General features: G+C 40.7%; 1 long non-coding RNA gene across 2 annotated transcripts in view; it reads right to left on the reverse strand.

Annotated features, from left to right (window-relative positions):
- Positions 1-25,645, reverse strand: part of LOC110304963 (uncharacterized) — a 119,431-nt gene that overhangs the window by 65,365 nt on the left and 28,421 nt on the right. Inside the window, exon 1 of one of the 2 annotated variants that reach the window (XR_002379122.2) lies at positions 3,586-3,632. The exons of the other annotated variant lie outside the window; for it this stretch is intronic. This is a non-coding gene — a long non-coding RNA (uncharacterized LOC110304963). Of the gene's footprint in view, positions 1-3,585; positions 3,633-25,645 lie in introns of those variants that run through there. 2 annotated transcript variants of the gene reach the window in all.

A 25,645-nucleotide genomic window follows, 5' to 3' on the forward strand; every position in this document is an offset into this window, starting at 1 on the left:
GTTCTAAAGGTAGAGGAAAGGACAGGAAGACTGGGCACCTTCAGCCATCGGGACTCAGTGAGTCACCTCCTTCCATTAGAACAGGGAAGCACTTTCCCTATCCATTCAATGCAAACTACTTTTTTTTTTATTGTTTTCAGACTGAGCTTTGTGTCCACTGTCAAATAATTCATGACTCACAGAAGCTATGGAAGCACATTACGTACAGACACATCCCTATATTTTACACACACACACACACACACACACACACACACACACACACACACGCGCACGCGCGCGCGCGCGCGCGCGCGAGAGAGAGAGAGAGAGAGAGAGAGAGAGAGAGAGAGAAAGAGAGAGAGAGAGAAAGAGAGAGAGAGAGACCTTTGCATCACAGCAGTATTATCCCTGAGTTGTTTTTTTTTTTCAATAATCTAATTAGCATTTGAACCAGGTCAATACTAGTTTCCCTGCTATGCAAACCCACACCCATGCTAAGTGTCTCTAGGGTTAGAAACACAGTGATGATATGTCTGTTTGGTTTCGATGTTTATGTACAAGGAGCCTCAGGTCATTTTCAGAAGAGAGTGATTGAAGGCGAGCCTTACCAAGGAAGTGAAAATTTCCACCCCTCAGTGGTCACAAAAGAAAAGCAAGCATGATAAAGAATCAAAAGTGATGGAATATTAAAAGTCAACAATGGGTTAATTCCCATTCAGTCCAGAAACTCACAAGGCTAACTAACCTTTTAGTGTTAAGTGAGTTCAGGAGAATTCTGGACTCCTGGGGAGAGGGAGTATATACCCCATAGAACCATTCCATCTCCGTGACTGACAGGCTCTGCTGCCCTTTGAAATCTGGTGCTTGTGCAAATTCTGATCCAGAGATGTGTGCGCATGCGGAGCGGCTCCCGGGACGTCAGGTGCTCTCTTTCAGCCTGGGTTTCTGAGCTTCTAACGAAGGTCACAGGCTTTGCAGGGCTAATGGTTTTACCTGCTAAGCCATCTTCTTTATTTTAATAATGTATGCATTTGAATATTATGCCTGCAGGTATGTCCGTGCAATGCGTGTGCAGCGTGTGTGTGCAGCCCCTGTGGGCCCCCTGGGGCTAGAGTTACAGGTGGATGTGAGCTGCCATGTGGGTGTTGGGGGAAAGAAAACCAAGGCCTCCTTCTGTAGGAGCACCAACCGCTCTTCCGCCCTGAGCCATCTCTTCAGCCTCTTGTTAACCCCTCTTGCCAGCTCACGACACACACTTCCGGAGTACAGAAAAAAAAAAAAATCCTTTATCAGATAATGACAATTCCCTGTCCTGTGAAGTAGGGCCTCCTCCTTTTTTTCCCTCTTTTCTTGGGCTGTCTCTATCCTAAGCAGCTGCTAGGGAGCTGTCCTAAACAATGGGACTCTGGGTAACTTTGCAGCAAGGATTTGGACTATGACACAATTTCGTCTGGGGCAAGAACAAGAAGTCAGTACTGCTTCCTGCGGGCAATGCCTCTCAGAGAACAAACCTTGTGCAGTACATACCATCATATTCAGTTTTTTAGTTCATAGCTGTACTTTTTGAACGGGATTCCCCTGTCTTAATCCTCTCACATTTCATAATGTAATTTAAATTCTATGTATCTATGGAAAAATCTAGGAACAGCTTGGCTGTAGTGGCTCACACCTTTAATGCCTTCACTCTGCAGGCAGAGGCAGGTGGATCTCTGGGTTCAAGGTTAGCCTGGTCTATAAGATGAGTTCTAAGACATTTGGGCTACACTAAGAAACCCTATCTCAAAGCTTGGCAATATTGCCCCACCGCCCTCAAAAAAAATCAAGGAACCACAAATCAGAGAAAATACATAACATAACACTTAAACTTGCAAGTAACTGACTCTAGATAATTACAGAGCACTTGGAAATTTCAGGCTTTTATTTCAATCAGTATGTTGTACAACATGTTTTTTAGTCCACAGATATGCTTTACTTTATTAAATATAAAATATCATTAAATAAAAGATAAAATTATTTTTTAAAAAAAAAAAGAATGCATCACTAGGGAGCTGAGGAAATGGCCCAGTTGGTAATGAACCCAAGCTTGGCATCTCAGCATCCACATGAATGCCGGGCACAGTGCCATGTGCCTTTCACACTGTAGCTGGGGGTACAGATACAAGCAGATCCCCGGAGTATACAGGCAAGCAAGAATAGTCAATCAGCGAATTCCAGGGTTCAATGGAAGATCCTGTCTCCAGTCACAATATGGAATAGAAGGCTTATGATATTGACCTCTGTCCTCCCGTTTCTGTGTGCCCACACATGCATGTGCACACATATGAAATGAATAAAAAATATATATATACTTATGTGTAAGTACACAAAGTGAATAAAAATATCATCAAGGTTGGTGGTGTAGCTCAGTGGTATGGTGCATGTGTAGAATATGTGAGATCATGGGTCTGAAACTCAGGACTACAGACACACAAAAACCACTTCAGTGGATGAAGTAGGTGAGGTCATACTACTTTTAGAATAAAATAAATCAGAAAAAGTGAATGGTGTACAAATAGAATCACACAGGGAAAAGGAAGTTACCCACTGCAGGTGCCCAACTGGAGCAAATCTTGCCCTATTCCTTTAAAATTTGAAGCATAAAATAATGTGAGAAGAGTAGAGTAAGAAAACTTGCCCACCCCACCCCATACCCATACCCCCGAAAGCTCACTAACTTGGAGCAGTCCAGCACTGAGGGCCATCAGATCCTGGGTTCTACCACTCATGGACCAGATCTGCATCTTTCCAGCTGTGTGAGCCTGGGGTGCTTCATATCCTCATCTTAGAAGAGCAGGTCCTGCTTCAGAGGTGTTATGTGTATTAAATGAATAACACTTGTGCAATTTTTAGTCAACTGTTTGGCACCTGTAGGAGGTGGTTGCCTTTGTTTTGACTTGGCCAGGTGACAGTCTAGGGAAGGGCCACACAGAGCTCTGACAGACTGTGAGGACTGCAAGGACAGATCTTTTGCCAGAAGACTTCCCCAAGGGAGGCAGGTTTCCCAAGGTTAAGGCTGTGGCTGAAAGAACCTGGAAAACTCCACTCAGGAATTAGTCTTTAGGGCAGGTAGGGATCTTACAGGAAAGTGAATGGATTCTATAGCCCAGGTTTTCATGACAGGCTATGAAAAAGAAGGCTTGGAGTGTCTGTGAATGTATTTTCACACAATTAGACCCCAGTTTCAAGGAATGTAAATATATTTCTCTGATAGAGTACTGTTTTCATTTTCTGAACAAAGTGCACTGAGAGGGAATAGAAAAAGAAAATCTCTTGGAGGGAAAAGCAGAGGAGAAATCAGAAAGCCTGTGCTTAGTTTAAGCAGTATCTTCCTGCAGAGTAGCTCTCTTTTAACCTCATATTTATGCAATGCCTTGTACGCAGTACATGCTCAATAATTACGCATTGGTTTCATTTTTCATCCTTTAAGCAACAACACTGAAAGCCCTGTTTTAAAATATTTGCGCTTCCTCAGAAGTTTAACGGTAAAGCATCAACAGCAAATTAGGGAAGTTTTCCATTTAATTCTGGAGGGACTTAGCCACTTGGGTTCCTATGTTAACTTACCACGCAGCTATGTACACAAGCGTCTCAGAACTGGGAGTCATCTGTGGGAAAGAAAAATAAAATACATTGTTCTCTTTTTAAGTGTCCTAAGCATAAATTGTATTTGATTTACCAGTTCAAAAAAAAAAAAAAACATTTCAGTCCAGAACAATGTTTTTAAGGTTGGCCTGGTCTGCACAGTGAGTTCCCTGCCAGCCAGGGCTACATAACGAGAACCAGTCTTTTAAAATGTTCTAGTTTTTTGTTAGAGATGGTGGCACATGCCTTTACTCCCAGCACTAGGAAGGCATAGACAGGTGGATTTTTGAGTTGGAGGCCAACCTGCTCTACAGAGTGAGTTCCAGGACAGCAGAACAGCCAAGACAACACAGAGAAATCCTGCCCCTCCATTCAAAAGAAGGAGGAGGAGGAGGAAGATGATCTGATGGTGGTGGCACATGTCTTTAATCCCAGCATTTGGGAGGCAGAGGCAATCAGATCTCTGTGAGTTCAAGGCCAGCCTGGTGTACAGAGCAATTTTCAGGATAGCAAAGGCTATACAAAGAGTCTCTGTCTGGAAAAATAAAACAAAACTTTCTGCAAGCATAACAGAGAAGCATTAATAGTGTCAGGGACTGGTGCTTGCCTGTGGGATGGGTCTCTAGTTGGGTTGGTTATTGCCTGGCCATTTCCCCAGTCTCTGCTCCATCACCTTTCCCCACATTTCTTATAGGCAGAATACATTTTGGGTGGAAAGTTTTGTGGGTGGTTTGGTGTTGGGGGAAGGATTGAGGGCCCTGAATGGGATAAGAACTCCATGGAAAGGTGAACAGAGTCAACTAACCCGGACCCTTGGGGCTCTCAGAGACAGAATCAACAACAAAAGAATATGCAAGGGCTGGAACTGGTCCCCCTCCCATCCCCCATATATATAGCAGATGTGCAGCTTGGTCTTCATGTAGGTCCTGAACAACTGGAAAGGAGGCTATCCCAAAAGCTGTTGCCTGTCTGTAGAATCCATTCCCCAAACTCAGCTGTCTTGTCTGGCCTCAGTGGGAAAGAAAACACTGCAGAGACTTCATGTGCCAGGGTAGAGGATACCCACGGAAAGGGGGAGTACTCCACTCTCTCAGAGCAGAAGGGTTTGGACAATGAGGTGAAGGATTATGGGAGGGGACTATTGGGAGGAGGGGACAGTGATCAGTATGTAAAGTGAAATAAATAAATAAATAAATAAATAAATAAATAAATAAATGAATAAATAAAAGTTCAAAGACACGGAGACATACTCTTGAGTCTTGGGCTCTATAGCACTGTCAGACTTAGATTCTATGTGCCAGAACCTGGCCCACATACCACTGGGTTTCAAAACAATATGTTCTGGTTTGGGGGAAAATGAGTTTAAACCTGCTTTTATTAGAGAGAGAGAGAAAGAGAGAGATAGAAAGCATGAAACAGAGTAACTCTGTGTGTGTGTGTGTGTGTGTGTGTGTGTGTGTGTGTGTGTGTGTGTGTAACATGAGCGCACACAATTGTGCTTGTGCGTGTTTAGAGATGCTCATCTGTAGCAGTGTACATAGCCAAGCCAGCAAACCCTAAGAGTTCTTCTCCAGTCAATACTTCCCCAGTGTGAGATTTACAGGTCCATGCCACCAGGCCTGGTTTGTCACATGGGCACTGGGGATCTGAACCCATGTCTCCTGCCCTGTCCTTTTTATTAGAATTTTAGAGAAAAGAAAGAGAATTCTTTCCACAGTTAGAGAATGTTAGAATGCCAACAAGAACAAATCGAAGCAAACAAACAAAAAACAACCAACCAATCAAACAAACTTTCCAGGAAAGGACTCACAAAATAAAATTAAAAAAAAAAAAAAACTTGAGTGTTACACCTTAACATCCACCTGCAAACTCTGAGAGCCCAGGCTTGAAATCTGGCCTCTCCATGCTGCCTCTCTTCAATCTAAGGCTGTGACATGTATTTGCATGGGAAGGGTTAGGACCCCTCTGAGGCAGTGGAATGCCTCTTATTGCCAGCACAAAGAAAGCAAGTGGGCCTATGTTAGATGGTCCTCTAAGTGGACCTGATAACTTGAGCCTCTACCAGGAAGCTACACACTAGGTTGCAAGCTACTCTACTTCCTTTCGCATCTCTCATGCTCCTTGGTGGGAAGACTGGGGGAAAAAAAATCTCACCACGGTTGTGTTGAGTTCTTAGATGCTCATTTGCTTGTCCTGGTGAAGGGTAGACAAATGTTTCTCCTTTGTTTTGTCTTTTATCCTTTCTTTAAATTTTCCCAGGTCACTAACTCTGATCCTTTATACATCTCTTATTATCCCTTCTTATACCTGGAGAAGAGCAGTTGACAAAGGAAAGTATAAGAGGAAGTTATCCACCAGAGATAGAAAATATTTGGGATGGGGGGGTGGTGGTGGTGGTGGTGGTTATTGTTTAAGCAAGAAGGAGTAGGGGAAAGAAAGAAGAGAGAGACTTTCTTTTTTTTTTTTTTTTTTTTTTTTTTTTCAGAGTCCCACCTTAGTCAGGGAGTATCAGGTGAGAGTCATTCTGAAAGGATTACCTGGCCCTCAACCCCTGGGAATTCTCAGCCTGTATTTGTTTTTGTCTCCCAACAGAGGTGTGGCAGGAGGGGTCATGCAAAAGGTGAGCAAGACTTTAAATGCTCCACTTCCTCACTAAGGAGCAACACTCTGCAGTCAACTCAGGCGAGTTAAAATCACTCTTCTTTAAAAAAAAAAAATCAAACTCTTCCTCAGCAAGTCGTATTCCTCCACTGGATCAGCCCTGGCTACTACCAACTGCAGGAGCATGGAGCTTGGCAAACTTTCAGAAAAGAAAAAAAACAAAAAAAAAAAACCCATTTTATTCGATGTATAAAATACAACTTTTGACTTTTAGACTCACTGTTCTCAACATCTAAACTTCCGTGAATTAGGCGTGTATAGTTTCATAAAGAATTAGTGTTGAACCTAGTGGTAATCCCAGCTCCTGGGGAGCCTGAAGCAAGTGAATGACACGGTCAAGGCCAATTCAGGCAAACTAATGAGACCTTGTTGGAAAATAAAGAGAAAACCAAAAAGAAAAAAACAAAAACAAACAAACAAACAAAACCAAAAGCAAAACTAAAGCCACACTCATAATATGAATATATATGTATAGATAGAAGGATAGACGGACAGAGAGACAGACAGATAGATGAGTAAATGATAGATAGATAGATAGATCGATAGATAGATAGATAGATAGATAGATAGATAGATAGATACATAAGTAGATATGAAGGACATAGGATATAGCTCAGTGCTGGTACTGCTCTAACACTTTGGCCCTAGGTTAAGTCCCTAGTACTGAATAAAAAAGAAAACATTATTTTATCAACCACTGACAATACAGTTAACTATAATATACTTAGGGATAAACAACTGCTCGGGGAATCAGGAGATGATGTTGATTACATCTCTAAGCTAATCTGAATCTCTCCCTGGTGTACAAAATAAAAGACCACCAGACTAAACATTCCCCAAGAATAAGCTTGCTCTGAAAAATTCTTAAATTTATAAGGTCTAGATATACCTTCTATATAGACTCTACCCTTGGACGTCGAATAAAAGCAACTGAGTTGTGGTATCATATTCCAGTAAGACAGTTATGAACACCCACTAAGCTTGGCACAGAATTTAAATACCAAATGATTATGGCTGACCCAAAGCAACAAAAGGCCAGCACCTACATTTCAATGGAGCTCACCTTTGTTGCCTGTCAATCTTCTTTGACCACTTTGCTGAGATTTAATGGCTATCCTTTAGAAACCAGACACTGGGAAAAAGGCCCAGTCATCATTTGTCAGAAACGTAACACTTTCATTTCCCTTATTTAGGATGAACCCAGAGCCAGGCAGTGGTGGCACTCGCCTTTAATCCCAGCATTTGGGAGGCAAAGGCAAGTGGATTTCTCAGTTCAAGGCCAGCCTGGTCCACAGAGTGAGTTCCAGGACAGCCAGGGCTACACAGAGAAACCCTGTCTCAAAAAAACAAAACAAAACAAAACAAAACAACAACAAAAAAAAACCCAACAAACAAACAAACAAACAAAAACAAACAAACGGATGATTCTAGAATAATGCAAGGAGTGGGTACTGGGCATTGCCAACATAATCAAACTGTGCTTTGTGAAAGAAAGCTTGCATCTCCTAGAAGGACTATTTAATGAGTTGGTGGATGAATTCTTGACTAAGAGCTAAGCAGAGAAGAAGCTTAATTGAAAGGACTTGATTCACCCAATCCGTTTGCACCCACCCAGTTCCCTCCTACGCTTACTGCACCTTTCCCCGTTCTTGAACACTCTCCAGTTCTAGTTAGCTTTCAAATGCATTTTGGCATTCTCATCCAACAGCCACTTGAGAGTATAATTGGAAAGCAGCCTGGTCCACTGGAGAGAACACTGGTTTTATAGTAAAATATATCCTCCTCGGAATTATTTTCCTGTTTATTAGCTATATGGCTTAACTTTTCTTTGTTCCGTTTCCCATGAACGTATTGTAACGATGGTATCAGCTTTAAGAATTATTTCGAATTGTCAGTCATTTAATAGGTGTGAACACTGGTACTGAGAAATAATCTAGCTAATCACAGATAGAGTAAAGAAAACAGCCATCTTTGATGGAGTTTTGGAGTAAGATTATAATCTGGCCATGTTGCTGTCCACTTTAAGTTTCAGCAAGCCCTCCTTGTTCTTAGAGCAAGAACATGCCTTCCTCCCATAGCTGACAAGCTCATCGCTGCTGACTCTGATCTCTGCCCTCAAACCTCTTGCTGTTCTCCAAATTCCTCTCTACTGAGTGTTTGTCATAGGCTGAGTTGGTGTCCTGCTGAGAAACAGCATTCATGCTATCCCCTCTTCCTGCTTTCCCTCCTGGGTGCAGAGCCAGCTCTTGAGTCACCTCTCAGTTGTTCAGTCACTTTTGTCCATGGTGTTTTCCAAAGACTTTCGGAACCAGCCTGGATTGAGGCTTACAATAATGTTTTGTATTCTTCAGCCATGGTACTTCTTACTCTGTTCAAGGATTTCCTGTCAGATGGGAATCCTCCTAACATTGTGCATTCACTGAGAGCTAGATTATATTTTTCCCTTTCCCATGCCTAGTGTAAAGTATGACACCTCTGTAGTCCTCACCTTAGACAAACAAAAGATGCACAGATCCAGTTCCTGCTTCTCTGTGGGCCCATTGCATGATTTTATGCAGCCATGAGAGAGACACAGGCTTCCTGCTTATTTCTTGCTTTCCACTCCCTATTTTAATTAAAAAGGGAAGAAATGGATATACAGTCTACTTAGAAGTTGAGGGACACACCACTGACTGCGTCTCCCCAGAAGCCAATCTTGGAGAAGCAAGCTTGATCCATAGTTGATTTTAAAAACTTAATCATTATTTAATTTACTTCAGCAAGTGTATAAACGATATCATTTTTATCACCCGGGTATATGGATGCGTTACTAATCCATTGTCATACACAGGAAAATAGGGGGGCAAAGCTATTTTTAATTAGTCATCTCTAGGTGCTTTTAAAAAACTTATAGTCTCCTATGTCATCAAGTGTACATAAATACTGATTACATTAACAATGGTGTGTTAGCTCCGTCCCCTTGTGCGATGGCCAAACACTGAACAGCAGCAGCATAACAAAAGGAGGGTTTCTTTTGTATTACCGTTGGAGGGAACAGGCTGTCATGACAGGAAGGCAGGCATGGCAGCAAGAGCTTGAAGTAGATGGTCACATCGTACCCTAAGTTAGCAAGAAGAAAGAAATGGATATTGATACTCAGCTTGCTTTCTCTTTTTCATTCAAGCCAGAACCCTAGCCAATGGGATGATGCTGTCCACATTTAGGGTGGATCTCTCCACGTCAAACCCAGTCTAGAAACCTCCCCGGGTGCTGAATCCTGTCATCTTGACAGCATTAACCACCACACAGCCAAGTGTACCCAGATGTCTGGTGCCGGAAGTGTAGTCTAGGCTAGCCTCAAACTGGCAGCAGTTCTCCTGCCTCAGCCTGAGTGCTGAGATAATAGACGTGTGTAATAGACATGCGTGTAATAGACATGCGTGTAATAGACATGTGTGTAATAGACATGTGTGTACATCTAGCTCAATATTTTAAAAATGACTTTAATTAAACATTTATTTTTATCATCTTGTTTTTTTTTAGTTCTTCTCTTATACAACACACCTCAACTACAAGTCCTTCTTTCTCCACTCCTAGTTTCCCCCTCTATCTTGCTCTCCCCTAGATCCACTCCTCCTCCATCTCCCTTCAGAAAAGAGCATGCCTCTCAGGGATAGCAACTGAACATGGTATAACAAGATGCAATAAGATTAGGTACAAACTCTCGAATCAGGGCTGAATGAGGCAACCCAGTAGGAAGAGAAGAGTCTCAAGGGCAGGCAAAAGACTCAGAGATACCCCACCTCCACTGGTAGGGGTCTCAATACACCAGGCTAACAATGACAATATAATTTCAGAGGACCTAGTGCAGATGCATGCTGGCTCCAGGTTTTCCCCTTTAGCCTCTGTGAGCCCGTATGAACCCTGCTTAGTTGATAAACTTTTAAAGTAATGGGAATAAAGTCTTTTATATTAAAGTATGTGTGTCAGACCCGAGAAGAGAATTGAGGGTGACTACTGATTTTTTTTGTCGTATCTATTAATTCTGTGAATTATCATTTCTTCTCAGTGTTACCCTTCCCAAGCTTTCCTGTATCCCTCTGCATCACCCTGCTCTCAGACATCATCGCACACCACTAAGTCTTTATGGTCCATAGCCTCACCTCATCTTCTCACATAAGACATGCCTGCAGTGACAAGGCTCTGCCTTTCAAGCACAGTGAAATCCTTCTGCACTCATAATGTGAGCTCTGTTTTTGTTACCTTACAAGTAGCTTGGTGACTTTTTTACTTCATCAGTTGGGTTTTTGACCCTAATAGTAAGGTGCTGTTTTTCATACTCTATATTCTATATGGCAAGGCCCACTTAGAAGTTTCCTCTAAAGCTCTCTGGGTTTCATGAATAAGATGACTACTATGGCAAGCTAGCAACTAAGCATGCAGGTCTGCCGTTCTAGGGATGTAGGTAACCAGGTACTGACTATGTAGGCTATTATAGAACAGAAAAACAAAATTTTCCTTTCTTCTGAAAAAAATTCCTTTTATTGGAAATATTGATGAAAAGGTGTTTTTGTAACATATCTTACATTTAATGACAAAATAACAACCTCTTACTAGCTCATCAGTGACTCCTTACTCCTTACCAGCTACCACATCTACTGCAAAAGAATGCTTGGGTAACTAAAAATACCACAGTGTTCTGATGGTGCCCTGTCCTACAGAGGTTATGAAAAAGTATTATAAAAGTATTTTATTTTAAGACTTTGATTTCAAGCCGGGCGTGGTGGCGCACGCCTTTAATCCCAGCACTCGGGAGGCAGAGGCAGGAGGATTTCTGAGTTCGAGGCCAGCCTGGTCTACAAAGTGAGTTCCAGGACAGCCAGGGCTACACAGAGAAACCCTGTCTCGAAAAACCAAAAAAAAAAAAAAAAAAAAAAACTAAGACTTTGATCTCTCTTTGAAATCAGTACAAATTTCTTCAGAAAACTACAATATGCTAGAGTTGTGAACTGAGCAGTTAGAACTTGATGCTTGTAACAGGCATTTTTGCAATTCAAGCATTAAGAAAGCTAAGGAAGGAGAATGCAAATTTGGAGCTAGCATCTCTCTGTCTCTCTCTTTCTCACACACACACACACACATAGACACACATACATACACATACATACATACATACACACACACACACATAAACACACACACTTAAAGGTTTGACTTGAGAGTGAAGGATCATAGGTGGGATTGGAGGGAGGGCTTGCAGGGTGGACAAAAAATGGAAAGCAGTCTAATGATATTTTAATTAAAATGTAAATTAAAGTTTGAGGTTATGTTGGAAAACAAAAAGTTTGTACTTCATCCAATACTGTGCATCATACAAATAGTAAGCTTTTGTGATCTGGATTTCTGCTCACAATTGCTATAATTTTGAAAGAAATGAGAAATCGCTTACATTTTGTTATCACAAGAAAGAAAAAGAGTTAGTTTTAGGAAGCCCGTGGGAATATAGAAACTGGAGAATACAATGTATACAGAAAGGAAACTCCTCAGACCCATGGAAATAGTCAGCATTCAACAGCATCGACAGCATTGGCAGTCCAAGCCTGAAGCAAAGTGAAAATGACAGAATCCTATTCTGTGAGCTCTACGGTGCTCCTTGACTAACTCATGATCATATAGGAGATTCTAATACCCCCTAATATAACCCTAGTTCAAAGTAAAGGTTTTAGGACTCTCCAAAGATTAAAAAAAGTGGTACTGTGCCCTACACACAGTAGGCACTCCAGTCTATATTCATGCCACACTTTAGTCATTTAGCAGAAATACAGGAAAACTATGAAAAATGACTTCGCTTAATGTAGCCCAGGCTACCTTCAGCCACTTCATTTTACAGAGCAATAGAAATGCACAGCTCATTATTCCCTGGGTTAGTGTTAAGGTTCCCCAGGGTTAGGGTTAGGGTTGGAATTGGGGTTGGGGTTGGGGTTGGGGTTAGGGTTTAGGTTTAGGGGTTAGGGTTGGGGTTGGGGTTAGGGTTAGGGGTTAGGGTTGGGCTTGGGCTTGGGCTTGGGCTTGGGTTGGGCTTGGGGTTAGGGTTAGGGTTGGGATTGGGATTAGGGTTAAGGTTCCCCAAGTTTAGGATTAGGTTCCGGGTATTAGGCTTGGGAGAAATATTGCTAATTGTCAAGGTTCTGATTTTAGCCACTGTTTTCTTCCGTTTTATCCTCTGAAACATGGGGATGATACCAATGGTCACTGAACCTCCTGAATGTTGGGAACATAATTAGTTGGAATTTGTAAAGGCCTTGTAGTAAGGTAAATTTTGTGAGTTCCAAGTATCTGTTCATGTTATGGCTTGAGCCATGCTGTCTCCAGTGTGGAAACAAAAGCATCTTTTATTACACAAGGTTAACACAAGATAACACAAGGTTGCTGAAACAACCTAAGAAAAGTTACTCAGATGTCATATTGAGGTCTTAGACTTTTAACACCGTAATGTTTGCTTTGCAAATCAAAATAATTTGGAAAAGAAAGCCGTGTCCCTTCAGTGTGTGTTTCTGATGTTGAATGCAGGTTCACATGCATTTAACAATGATCTTTATATAGTGTTATAGTCCAGGGTAGTAGAAAGCCAAATGTCTCTTTAGCGGATTAAAAAGAAGGCTGATAGAATATAAGCAATGACTCATGTTTGAACTCAGGATGAAAAACAAGGCTTAGCCAGACCTCCCTAGACTCATTTGGAATCTTGGATTCTATGCAAAGTCCAGAGTACAGATGGGAGTTGATAACAGCTATGACTTTCTCACCTATTTTTCAAGTTACCTTTGTCTCAGCTTGCAAAGGTGAGACTCTCTGTCCCTGTCCCTGTCCATAGGTAGCTATTAATCTTGGCCCATACTGAGTGACAGCCCTCAAAAGTATATCATATGCATGCTGCCTTATATTGCCTTCTATGTGAACGGGGTTCTATTAGTATCTAGCCCTGCTGCCGCTGCCCTTGGGGGAAGAGGCAATTCTTTCATGTGATTAAATCCCTTGATCTCTCTGCTCTTTGGACCTTTTTGTGCCCACAGAAAGCTTACATTTCCACTCTGCTGTTTGAAACCCTGAGTTTTAGAGGACTAGGTTGTTCAGGATTAAGAATAGTGTTGGAAGGCCTCTATAGATCAGAGATTCCATAAGGCTATACTTCAAAGTAAACATTATCAATAAAAATGTCACTTTGTTTTCATGGGTATTACTATCTTAATTTTCAATGCTTTTATACTGAGCTGGGAAGGGAGCTATTTCTCCTATTGATACCCGTAGAGATCAACCCCCAAACTTATAGAATACTGCGAAACAGGTCTGTCATTTCTAGGCCAAGAGATAGAAAAGCAAAATATATGATGCCACAGGCTTGGGGTCAAACAGTGTGTACAAACCAAGTAAAGGAAAGGTCAGCCACCAGGAAATAGAATCTGATTAATTCCTGTGACTGCCAAAAAAAAAAAAAAAAAATCCCCACAAGGTGAAATGTAAAGACAACAGAAATGCATCCTCTAAGTTTTAAAGGATAGACGGCAAAACTGAGCTCTCAAGATCCAGACCAAGGACATACGAACGGACCTCCTTTGAGTAGCATTCCAGGATTCCAAATGCATACAATTCCAAAAGACCAAGATTCCAAATGACTTATGACCAGGGTCTAAGGGAGAATCCGGTCCTTTAAGTGTCTGGTGAAGGCTAGCACTTGTTGATGTATGGCTACAGATACCATCCCATTAGGTCAAATGTCTCAAAGAATTGTTAATTGAGGAATTGAGTCTCAAGACTTTTAAAGTAAATTTTAACCTTATGTGGTATATATCAATTTTTCCCCCTCTCTGTTTCTTCAGTTGAGGAAAGAGACAGACTAAGAATATCAAGTGTTTTCCAGGGCCTCTTGGCCCAGGCAGGGTTCCAAAAGCTCAACTCAGGCTGGATAGCTGGTGGGTTGTGCTCTGTTGAGTAGAAAAGAAAAGAATCATACCATGTCTGCTCCTCAGACACAGGAAGGACCAGGGAGCAAGGAAATCACTAATTTTCAAGTCCACTGAGCAGAGCCCAAGAGTAAGGTCAAAAATAAAGCATTTCTTTCCTATTGAGAGCTGGTGGGATGGACCAAGCAAGGCCAGGAGGCAGAAGAGCCTGGAAGAATGCCCAGAGGCCATCGCCTGCCCTGGACCCTGAAGGAATGGAGACTTTTTTCTGCCATCATTTCCTTTAGCTTGAGATTTATCCACATTCTCCATCTGAATAAGGGTAATTAGACTCTTAAGTTACTCACACTGTGAGATGGCTGATCTGTTGTTGTAAAGTTGTGAAGGAAAACCAAAACCCCATAAGTAAAGCAAGTAGATTCTTCTGCATTAACTGATGCTGAAAATGAAATCTGCTTTCATTTTTAGAGGGTGTGTTATAACACAGAATAGGAATTAAGTGCAAAGAAGTTAGATTTAATAATATATTCATTCAATGCCTATCTCTCCCATTAAGCTGTCTGTGATCTCAGGGAAAAACATCCATGTTCTACGGCTCTAAATCTTATAAATTTATAGTCTATAAAGTGGAAGATCACAATTATTCCTGATTTTAAATATTTAAATAATAGAAAATTCAAGTATATTTAACAAGGCATTAGAATACATTTTCTTTTCTTATTTCATCCTTTCTTCCCTTTCTCTCCCTCCTTTCTCCCTGTCTTTTTTTCTTTCTTCCTTTCTTTCTTTCTGTCTTTCTTTCTTTCTTCTTTCTTTCTTCTTTCTTTCTTTCTTTCTTTCTTTCTTTCTTTCTTTCTTTCTTTCTTTCTTTCTTTCTTTCTTTCTTTCTTTCTTCCTTCCTTCCTTCCTTCCTTCCTTCCTTCCTTCCTTCCTTCCTTTCTTTCTTTTTTTCCTTCTGTCATTCTTTCTTCCTCTTCTGGGTTTAACATCTGACCCTTTTACCTGAAAATCCAGAATCCAGCCATGACAACTCCTGCATCTAGCAGAGTCATCTCTCAACTTGGGAACATTTTCTAGTAGACCAGAACAGTCAGTCTCCTGTGTCCTAGTTAATCTTTTTCTGTTGTGAAAACTGACAGAAACAACTTGAGAGAGAAAGGTTTATTTTAGCCCACAGTTCAAGTTTTAATTCATCTTGGTGGGAAGGTAGCATGGAAACAATTGGTTACATGTAATATATAATCAGAAAACAGGGAAGGATGAATGCACAATGTGGCACACTGTAGATGGTCATTCTACCTCAATTAACATAACTAAGGGCTGACTCTGTGGGTAAAAGAGCTTGTAACAAAAGCTTGATGACCTGACTTTCCTCCTTAAAACCCAAGTGTTATGGAAAGAACCAACCCCTCAAGTTGTCCTTTGACCTCCACAGATCTGCTGTGACAGTGCGAACACACCCACAGTAAAATAAGTGTGACTGAAGGTGGTTAAAATCACTTATTGGTCTTAGGACCAGAGTTCAGTTTCCACCACCTGTATTGGGTAGTTTCTGACATTTTGTTATTCCAGCTCTAGGGTATCTGACTCTCTCTTCTGGATTTCAAGGGCACCAGCATTCATGCAGGTACACACACACACACACACACACACACACTCACGTGTGTGTGCGTGTACACACATACACATAATTAAAAATTTAAATTGTATATACATTTTTAAAAAAATTAACAAAACCTCCCATAGTCATACCCAAAGACCCATTTCCCATGCAATTCTAGATTTTTTTCAAATTATTAGGCAACTCTAACCATCACATCTTGTAACCCTAAAAATATTTCTAAGATATTAAGGAAATAAGTACAATAAAATTGATAACATACAAACAATTTGAAAAATATTAACACAGCCATCCTAATATTTCCTGAGGAAGATCTGTGATAAATATTAATGATTCTCAACTTTCCATCTTTTCCTAATATTACTTTATTAAGATAAAGTACAAATTTCATTTTTAAGGACTTCCATTTGCTCTATGGAATTCATAGTCACTGGGTATGGTAGTATAACTTCTAACCAACTGTGAGAACATTAGTCATTGGTGATTGGGAGAACAAAGGGAGATTTATAAAGGTGGTGAGCCAGAAAGGTAAAACACATACCTGGAGGAACAGAGCAGAAAAGAGGAGGGAACCATCTTCTTGGCACCCCAACACCTGACCACTTGACATTTCCTTTAAGAGGTGGAATTCATATTGTTCCCATAATCCAACCAGAGAAACTGAAATTTAAAGAAAAGTCCCAAGTGCTAAGCAAAAAGGACCTACTCACAACCTAGATAGGAAAAGAACTCAGTGTGTAAACACTTTCTATGATACTAAATTCCAAGAAAACTTAGCTCACATCCTCTGAGATAGATTGATGACAGTTGGTGCCTGGAAAGGCATGCTTTGCCAAGGCCGTACTTAGGTACTTCAGAAAGATCTAGCCCAAAGGCATTGTACCCACAGTATCGGCAAAGAGATCTCTGAGAGTGACTAAGGGTTTGACCAGCAAGCCTTTGCTGAGTCATCCTCCTCAGAAATACCACTCTGATTCATCAACTGTGCTTTTTATGTTAATTGCATGTAACATCTGACATCTTCATTACCCTTTCTCCACATCACTGAATCCTAAGAAGAAAATGAGACAAGCCAAACCCAGATTATGGCTGAAGTTAAAACTGAGCATTAGTGAATTAAAGTGAAACTTGAATGAGTTCAATATACCATGAAATTCAAAAGAAGGTTTTATATCTCATAAGGTAAAAAAGAATAGTGATGTTATCTTAATGTTGATGTTATATTTTGTCTACAGGTTGTAGAATATAAACTATATCCTTTTACATAAATCCGTACTAATATGATTATTGCAAGAAATATAATTATCAGGGAGGCAGAGTCTTTTTAAAATTTGCTGTCTTTTTAAATCGTTATAAAATTGCAAAATGAGTCACAGTAAACATAGGTCTTCCAAAATTGTTAGCTATTGCATAATAAAGTGGGCCATGGCCTTTTAGTTGAAATTGAAATTTGAGCATCTAAAATAAGTACTCAAAAAATATCTTCAACCTTGGATCACACAAACCAACCTAGAGATGACCCTTTTGCTCCCTGGAGAAGGTATTGCTCTTTATGATAAACGTGTTCTGTTTCTCTGGTCTGGTATCAATTTCCCTTGCTGTGGGAACAGGCCACTGGGTTTTAAGGAGCTCTGCTCATCCCCACAAGGAGGTTTTTCTGCATTGCTGACCAAAATGCAAAGATCTCAGTAGTTATCGACTCTCCACTCTTTCTGTCACTTGTGAACATCCATCAGATAGAAGTTCAGGAATTTGGCCCCAGGACAGGCATGGTTGGTGCTGTCTTTAATTACACCTTCCCAGAGAGATGGTTCCTATTCTCCACCCAGATCTCTGTCACTATCTCACTTCAGTCTCTCCCCAGGCCTGGCTCTTCCTCTGTTTCTAGTACACTGAGAGCTGTTTCACATTCTTCCATTCCTCTTAGTAAAAGTGATTTTTTTTTTGTTTTGTTTAAACAAAAAGCATTAGCTTTCACAATATACTTTTAAAAATTAACGAAATCTTAAATTCTTTTAGCCTAACATCCTAAACGAGATCAACCCCTCCCTGAGGGTTGGCCTTTTAACATTGTCTGCATTCAATGAACCACTCTTGACTAAAAGAATAGATTATCCAAATCTATGCTCTGTCATGATAGATACAAGAAACTAGATAAAAATTAAGTGAGAGACAAGTTATCTTCCAGTGTTCTCTAGTCTCTCTGCCCTTCTTACTCTGAATTTTCATCACTAGAGAAAAGCCATCAAGCTTAACTTTCTCCTACTTGAGCTTTTACAAAACCTGCCTCCTAATGAGCTACCAGTGTCTAGGACAGTGTGTTGAAAGTCCCTTTGGTTGTTTAATAAAACACACACAAAGAATTACAAAAAGCTTAAGGATGGTTGTAACAAGAACAACACATCAGGGTTATGTTTACACTCCTATATTTAAAAAATAGGTCTGCCACCCATCCCCTAAGACCTACAAGGCTCAAGTCTAATGCTGCTCACATGCTGGAATTTTGTCACATCACTGCTCTTAGCAAAGTATTCGTCACTCTCATCCTTTGTGTAGATCTCAAAGAAGTTTGTGTTATTACTGGATATCATTTGTCAACCAGAGGATGAATATACATGAACAAATGAAACATCACTGCCTTTTGTGTCTCCAATGATAACTGGAGGACAGAACCCAGTGAAATAACAACAGAATAAAATTTACTTCTTGTTTTGGTAAAAGGAAGTCAACAGAAGGACAGCCTCAAGGAGATCCGTGATCTTGGACAAGAGATGGGAAACAGAAATAAAGAGTAACCTCTAATTCAAGGCCCTCAAACTCTAATGCATTATTTTCTTTGATTAACATAAGAGGCAATAAACAGCTGCAGTATTAGTATCATCTGTGGTCTTGTCCTGAAAAATGACAGCCGGTTCCCTATCACTGTATCTCACATATCCTGAAAAGTGGTGTTACTTGTCAACTGCTTGCTATGATGACAGATATAGTGGGATTTCTTGGACCTGCCAGGAGATGAATAAAGACACTAAGACTCTTAGGCACTATAGCTGGGCAGACTTTCAGGTAGCTCATACAAATTAACCCTGATTATCATCATTGGCCTAAGTCCCAACACATGGCCCGTTACCTCTCAGTTCCAGCACCCATTCCTTCCTGTGTTTCCATGATGAATCTCCTCCCCCTTCTTCTCCCAGAGACCCTCTCTCAGCCCGCAAGTCTCTGAGGTGCTTGAGACATTCCCTGCAGGTCAGTTATCAGCTCCCATTAGCATACTTGGGGGAAAGTTTCGACTACTTTGTTGGGGAGTCCGGAGGTAAAACAGAACAGGGAATCTCTATTCAGGCCAGAGTGAGTTCCTGTAAGAACAAACTGCTGTCATCGACCAATCTTGAAGCTACCCTGATATCACTGGTTATCCTTATAGCAACATCCCAGGCTGGACCAAGTTTACCATCTTAGACACTGACATCAAATCTTCCAATTCTTCGGTAAACTTACTTCCATGCTTCTTTTTTGAGGGTTCCCTCCATTTCAAACCTCTTTACTCCTCTTGTCTCCTTACATTAGTTTTTTCAGCCCTTAATTTAGGAGACCTGGCCCAGTATTTGCAAGGTTTGGAGCAAAAGTATAAAGGCAGATAGATCAATGTCCAATCTAAATATTTGTATGTTTAAAGTTTTAAACAAAGTGTTCCATTCTGGGATCTAGAGTAGCAAGCAAGGTTCAAATCTCTGATGCTTGCAGCCTTTAGAAAGGCTCCACTGAAAAATGTTATGCAAAGGAGACCTAGCCTTGGCCTCAGGCTTTCTGCTTCTGCTGAGTTTCTTAATGCTTATGCTCCTGGCTCCATATTGTCCTGTTTAACAAGCACACACTCTGTGTAAACATCTATGGTAGCCTTTAAGTCAAGTTTTATAACCTCATACCAGAAAAATACCTCCCACAAAAACCATGAGCCAGTGAGCAAACAGGTTAGTGCAGGTCCAAAAGGTTCATATCCCTGCAGGTAGAGAATTCACCTGCGAGTCTCTGGAGCCCAGACAGTGGTCTCAGAAGGGAATGTGCAGATTAAGGGAAAGGGGCCCAGCCAGCTTGTAACTGGAGTCAAATATCAAAGGCAGGACTCAGGGCAGGTTTTCTTTTATTTCTCCTGGCAATGCTGGGGCTGGAGTGAAGCTGACAGGAACTCTTGTGGCTTAGTTCAGAAAATTTAAAGCCATGTAGCTGAGAAAATACAGAGACTATAGCCCAGTGGAAAATTCACCCAACTACACAGGTCAGAGTTAAAAGCAGCAGTCTTGGGAAATTTCCACATGAACAGACATCTGCTGATGTTGGAAAGAACTCAAGTCCTTCACTCAGAGCTACTGGGTAGGCTCCCATGCACTTGGTGTCAAGTGTAGAAATTAGATTGCAGATATCCTGGGCTTTTAAACAAAGGCTCTGAAGGTTAGTAAGAGGCAGCCTTAGTGTAGAGCACAAAGAATATTACCACAACCTGCAAGGAAGAATTCAGATCATATGAGGTCAGAGATTAGATACAACAGAGATAGTGTTCAGGTATTAAATTTTATTTCCATACATAAATCTGTCCCAATCTTCCAAAAGTTATGAGTCGCAAAACCACTATTCAAAAATGGTTTGTGTTAACTGATAGAAAAAGAATTATAAAATAGTTATGTGTTTAGGAGATGGGGGTGGGATGGTACTGCACCTGTTGGGAAAGTGCTACTTAGCTTTGAAAAGAATTTTGAAGGGTACAAAGGTTTTCTCCTGTTTATGGTTTCACTCCAGGGTTTGCTTTCTGAAACTGCCCTGAAGCACCGAATTATAGAAATTAAAAAAAAAAAAAAAAAAGAAAGAAAGAAAGAAAGAAAGAAAAGAAAAACAGGTGTGTATATTTCCTATGGGAATCTGTCATCTCCTTTGGTTCCCCTCACTGATAAGAAAGAAAAAATATATATATCTGAATTTCCTTCTTCCACTCTTGCTTGAACATGCCAAAAAAGACGCTCACACCTGCTCCACTGTCCACAGGCATCACTCATCATTGTGGTGGTTGGGGGGTGGGGTGGGGTGGGGGGAGGTTGGCTTAGGGAGGGAACAGAAAAAGGACAATCAGCAATTACCTGAAGACCTGGGCATGGCCTCGGGTGTTTTCCTTGTCTGATGGCTCAGAGTTACAAAACAGGGAAAAGTCAGGGCACATTAGCCGCATGACTCCATCGCTGGGAATGAGGCTGGAAAAGGTCCTTTCAGGTTTGTCAGCTTTCAGCCCAGCCCGGAGAAGTCTGAGCTCAAGTGCCACCATTCCGCCCACCTGCTTCGGATTTATTTGTAGCATTCATGGACAAACCCGTAGACTAGAAAGAAATTACCTTGACAACTTCTTTTTACACAATGTTGTGTTTTCTCAGCGATCCAGTCAAGACTTGTTCCCAAAACACATTTGTGGAGCTGGATTTGAAAGTTTCTCGCCAGAATTTTCTCAAGGAGCTGTGACCTGGCTAGAATTAATTTGCTTAAAGCAAAGCAACAGGCTCAGCTTTCTAACCACAATTTAAAGAATAACTCTGTTCTTCAGAAGAAGCACTACAAGGTAGATAGCAATTTGCTGGTAAAATTGGCTTAAAAGTGGGTTCTCCCACCCACATGTCCATGTTCTCACCTTCAGAACCTCCAAATAGGATGCATTATATTGCTGTAATTTTGCAGATATGCCCAGTTACAGCTTGTGACATACAGAAAGTAGCTTGTGTGATCTGGATGATCAATATTGTCATCTGGTCCTCACAAGATGAGAGCAGATCAGTCTGAATGAGCAAAGCAGAGAGACTCTGGAGGCTTAGAAGTATTGTGTGGTCTGGGAGGATGAAGTCTGATGTCCATAGCCAAGATATGCAGATGGTCTCTACAGGTCAGGTAAAGACAACCAGCTAGTACACTAACTGTGGCCCAGAGAAAGACTACTGATCTATAAGTGTATGCTTCAATGGTATTTTAGCCACAAATTTATTAAAACTAATAAAAAGACGTAAGTGCATTTATAAAGCAAATGAAAGGAAAAAATAGAAAGAAAAATCTGTCCCAATGTATGGGGACTGGGCACTGTATCTAGAGTCTCCAAAACAGAGACTACAGCATGACCTTTCACACCCTTGAGCCTCCCTATCACATTCAAGTGGCTATAATTCATATACAAGGTACCTGGGCTTTAACAGCAGTGTTTTTGCTTAAAACTAGTGGACAGTTTCTAGACTTGAAAAACACAATCCCGCCAGTAGTCACCGACATAGTTAAAATAGTGCCACCGATTCATCTCTGCTGAGGCAGAAAGCCTAACCGTTTATCCTGATTATTTGACTCATTGATGAGTAAAAGTTTCCATCTTGTGCAAATGGAGTTTGTGTGCCTGTGTATAGTTAACTGGAAATACTATAAGAATAAATAAACCCAAGCACCCAACCAGATTAAACAGTTTCCTATACTAATAATATTTCCTAAAGCCTGATTTCCTCTACCCTCTACTTTTATACACCTACAAACAACCCGGAAGGAGGACCCAGAAAGGAAGCTGAGATGTGTGGGAACATGGCTCATTCCACAGTCCACGGACTATACACTGTGCTGACGTAAGCAGATGACAGACAGGCGGGGTAATTTCTTTAAGAGAAGTATTACCTATAAGTAGATAATATAGTATAGTGCTACAAGTAGATCATAAGCCAAAACTCCATTCCCATGTAGCTAATTGTCTCTCTCATCTGAGACACAATGCTTAGGAGGAAGAGGTCTCTCCTGAAGAGAAGCTGAGCTAACAGGAACAATGCTTCCCTGGTCATAGGAGGCTAATGGGTGTGGATGTACTGAGCTGACCTTGGAAGGTGCACTTAAATGTTGAAATCTTGTTTGGAAAAAGAATGTTCATATACCACAGTTAGCAAAATTCACACAGTAGGGTCTTAGGTGTTTATGCTGGCAGGATTTGATAAAAGTTTTTGGATTGGAAGATGGAAGAGAGTAAATTCTGAAATTAGATCCTTTGTATCTGAAAAATAATGAGTAAAGGGGGGGGGGAGATAATTTGTCTGAGGACTTTACAAAGAGTCAAAGGTGGGCCTGATCTGTCTTCATACAGAATGGACAAATGGGACCCTTAGAGAAGCAGAACTCGTTTTTCCAGAGATAGCAACAGCTAGGAACTCCTATCTAGGCAAATGAAATGAGGGAACCTGATGTGCTTGAATAAACAGAGTAATTTCCCAATCACCATTTACCTGTTCCCCACTTACGATTTTTATCTTTACAGCGCTGACCAGGACTCTCCTTTCCTCCTTCTGCCTTTACCTACTCATGCTTTGAAAAACTGCAGAACAGACAGACATACTGTACGGCATCCCTCTGTCCTTCTTTGTGAACACCAGAATTTTTAATTTTATTATTATTATTATTATTGAGACAGGATCCACACTGACTCTGAACTACACTCCAGGCCAGTACTACTGGGCCCTCTTTCATCAACATTATTACTTTTGATGTACTTAGGCCCCAGTGTACAATGTAGTTTATAAACTCTTACTTCCCAGATCCCCTTAGCAATCTTAGATAAACTTTGCTCACACACTTTTTTTTTTCTAAACAGGAGGTGCTACACATACATTCAATTACACATTCAATGCAATATATATATATTTGCAATTTATGATTTCCAAAGGCCCTGTAAGGAAAGCAGCGTGTGTGTGTGTGTGTGTGTGTGTGTGTGTGTGAAGTTCCTGCCTTAAAGGATTGCTCCACCCTGTGCTAGGGTTGCCAAGAGCTTTAAGAAGAGAGAAGGAGCGAAATGATGCCTTTGCTTCTTTGTGCAAGATGGCTTGGATCTCGCCATGAGCTGTTGAAGAGTTGAAAAGCAAATACTCGCCAACAGTTCTGAATCCCAGCGGTGTTTGATGACAACCTTACCATGTTTGCCAACTTGCTGCTTAACAGCAATCCTGTTGACACTGTGTGAAAAGCTTTCCAGGTCCTCCCAGGTAAATAGCCCATTTCTACAGATCACCTGGCTGCCCAGTTGAACTCTTATGAATACACCCAGAATTCAGAAAGATGAGTCATTCCTTCTGCCAAATGTACCTTGACACAGTCCAGATTCCCTCCCTTTGTGCTATGTACCTTCCACAGTGTAGATATCCTTTCTTTTTGGTGTCTATCAGACACTAATTTCAGCAAGGACTGTTATAGGCAGAGATCACTTTACCTGACCATCTGGGGCTAACTACCTAATATTCCTGAACCGTTGCTGTGTGCCTTACTCTAAATGCATTTAGTACGAGCAGGTGATTGCTTGGGGAGATGAAAACCTCTTTTCCTTAGGTAGGAAACTTCTGAAATTACTGTTCACCTCTTCCGGTGAAGTCTGGTGATGTCTTACTAGAGACACACAGTTCTCATGTCATTAAAAAAATCATAGAAAAATCGTGGATTTCCTTTGAGCAAGTGGAAGAAATGCTAGTTTTTCTTAGGACAGAAATGAATGAGTGAAGGTTCCGTGAGGCCAAACTGTCAGTGAAGAAAAAGCCAACTTTAGAAGGCTGATGGGCAGCTTTGTATTGGGGCTGAAAAGGTAATTTGACCCGTTTCAGGACAGCCTGGCAAGAAGCCTGCAGGAGCAGAGGGTAAACCTTGGAAGCAAAGGGTGGGGAGTGTCATTTGTTGCATTGGCTAATTAGGCCCTTCCCTAACAGCCAAGCAGGAAGTGGATTACCTGTGGCTGTGAGGAAGAGACCTATGGCCAACAGGCCAAGTGTTCTGTACAAAAGTCTGCCAACAGTATAAAAGTAATCCCTGCATTCATGGTAGTTTTATTCAAGGCTGGAAACTGCTAGAAATATCGAAAGAAAGGCCAAGGAGAGTTTTTGACAGGCAAAATAAGATAAAAGAAGTAAAGATGATTAAAGGTGATTTGAAATTGTAAATGCAAACTTTAAATGACATAATTCCGACTAGAGAAAGGCAGACCAACTACTGGTTCTGAACTAAGGGTTTTGCTGTCAGAAGAACACACATGGCAGTTGAATAATGAAACTGGAGAGGAGAAAGGCACATTACACGTGATTATACTTCCTCTAGGCTTCCATAGTACAGATTAGACTCAAGAGATGTTCCATTCCGTTGTCCATGGGAAAATTCATGGGTTCTACAGTCCTTAAAGACTGTTTTGGGAACCTGCTAATTGAGAAGTGGGCACACAAGGAAAATCACCAAGAAATTAACAACTGAAGGAATTGCAAGTTAGTTAAGAAGAAAAAGTTTATTATATATATATATATATATATATATATATATATATATATAAAGGTCCGAAAGAAATTGGGAATTAATTTTATGTTTTTAGCTTTCTTGTGACTGAAAACTAGTATTTTTAAAGTATATTCTAATCATTCTGCAGTCACAACTGGAAAAAAGAAAGAGGGGAGGAGTCTACCCCTGCAAATATTGAGAAAATGGTGTAATGGATATCCTTTCTCTAATTTAAATAGTAAGAAATGCTATTTAAATATTTGCACACATGTTTAATGACTTAAGGATTTCTAATTAATTCTAATTACTTCAAAAACAAAATTTAAGCTACACAGCATTATTAGATTCTAACATCCTCAAAAAGGAGTTGAAGATTAAATATATGAATGTTTATACATAAATGTGTATATATTATATATGGTATAGAGATTATAACACACACACACACAGATGGGGGAGGACTGGAGAAGTGGCTTAGCAGGTAAGAACAATGAGTACTCTTTCCAAGGACCCAGGTTCAATT

This window comes from Mus caroli, unplaced genomic scaffold, assembly GCF_978045245.1.
Source record: "Mus caroli unplaced genomic scaffold, Mus_caroli_1 scaffold_1, whole genome shotgun sequence".
NCBI lineage: Eukaryota > Metazoa > Chordata > Mammalia > Rodentia > Muridae > Mus > Mus caroli.